A 2,277-nucleotide genomic window follows, 5' to 3' on the forward strand; every position below is an offset into this window, starting at 1 on the left:
AAAATTGGAAAAGTGCAATTGCAAAGGACATAAAAGTAATTATTGTTGTCTATGTAGATGGGACTTGTACTGTTGTTTAATTTACACTGGAAAAAATTTAAACTTATTCGTTAAGGTTAAGGATAAAAAATTTTAATATAATTTTCGTATAAAATTATTTTTAACTCAACATATGAATTTAGCTATTTAATTTTTAATTGATGTAGTAAGTTTTCAAGAATAAAACGTGAGGCTAATGTCAACTTAAGCAATATAACTCTGAAAATTAAAAAACAGGTCTAAAAGGATGATAGTACACATCTTGGTATTAAAAATATTATGACATCACATTTTTATTTCAATTTACACTGAAGTATGAAACTCAGTTTACTTTGGTTTAGAGAAAAGGTCTAAACATCAAATAAAAATCAATATTATTTGCATTCAATGCAACAAGAATCGAGAATAATAAATACAATATTTTATATTTTAATAACAATATTATAATAAATCTTTATGGATTAGAACGAGGAAAAAATAAGTGCAAACTAACTGCACTTAAATTCTAGAATAAGAATTCAGGAGTGCAATCTAACTTCACTAAAAATACGGAAGATAAAACAAAAAAAATTTCATGAAAGATTTTAAAGCAACAAATTTCATCTTAATTTCTTTTTCAAGATATTCCATTAAATATCTAAATCTGTTAAATATATAAATAAAATCAAAAGATAGGTCTGATGAAATTTTATGGAAAAGATACACTATTTTTTGAATAGTAATGTCTGTACATATTTTTATAATTTCATAAAAATGTGAAAATTCTCCCAAAAAAAAATTAATGATCTAAAGAAGGAATAGAAGAATATAGTAGAAAAATAGAAGAAGAAGATATTTACAGAGGCTTTAAACCTCTGTATTCTTAATATCTTTAAACTAAAATCTAATATTCAAAAAGGAAGAAATTTCTTCTTCTTCTATTGGCCTTTGAAACTAAAAGTGCTGAATTTTAAACAATGTAAATAGCGTATTATGAACTCAATTATGTTTAGTAGTTTTATATACCCGCACTCTTTTTTTATTACTAAGTCATAACTTAAAAAAATAAAACTTGTAAATGATTTGAAATATAATTTTAAATATTTATGAAATAAATTTTTTTTGTTAATGTTTTTTATAATAAATTCCCGCGACATTAAAAATAAAATAAAAATTTTGTGGTTCATTGAGAATGCGAAGAGATAAGCGCCCCATCACTTTCAATTCGATGATAAGACCTCGTTAGCGTGCTTGAAATATTTTAGCTTCATTAGGAATTATAAATTAACAGCGAAGAAGAATTCTTATAATAAATAAAATTAACTCAATATTAAAAATATTTTTATATTTGTCTAATAATAAGGCAGTGAATCACTAATTTAATAATTGATAATGTATAAACTCATATTTCTGAGCTTTTATTATTTATCTGATTTAATAATACGGGTATTTATGATGTCTCAAATATTTCTGTGTAATCAAATACTAATATTGGCTTTTTCTTAAAAATTATTAAAAATGTTTAAGTTGAAGAATATTTTTATTATGTTAGTTTATAAAATATTTTTATGACAAAAAATGCTATTTAATATTAAGGGTGTGAAATTAGCAAGGTCTAAACTAATTTGAGAGATATATATCTAATGTATCATAAATTAGTGGGGTCAACTAGTAATTATAATTTACATTTCGTGACATATCGTGACATACATATCAATATGTTCCCATAAATGATGGCAAAAATTAAAAACCAGTTAGTAAAAAAAATGTATAGGGGGCAACCCTAGCACTGGTTGCTTTTGAAATATATATAATATTCCTTTTAGTCTGTATATTATATTTTAATAGGTACGTTTAAAATGGATAGCAGAATAGAAACTGGCTTTTATTCTATTAAGCTCACCATCGATAACTTTCACAGGGACGATATTGTGTCATAGTATTTCTAGCAGACGTCATTTCAACGGTCTGCTATTTTGCTGTGAGAATTTAATTAGATTCACGAGAAATCCAGCAAAGATATAGATCATTATTGAAATTGTTTTTATGACTTACTTTTGTTCAGTAATAGTACTGGTGTGTAGATGTAAGATTACATTTCCAGTTAACAAATCAAATTATGAGATGGGTTATTAATCATTTAGATATAACAGATAATTACAACACACTTACAAACTTGCTGGTCTCTGTTACAATCATTTATTAGTTTCTGCGTCAGGTTAAGGTGACTAAGGACCAGGTAGCTAATGATATTAGAGC

The sequence above is a fragment of the Teleopsis dalmanni genome, chromosome 2, assembly GCF_002237135.1.
Source record: "Teleopsis dalmanni isolate 2A chromosome 2, ASM223713v2, whole genome shotgun sequence".
Lineage (NCBI taxonomy): Eukaryota > Metazoa > Arthropoda > Insecta > Diptera > Diopsidae > Teleopsis > Teleopsis dalmanni.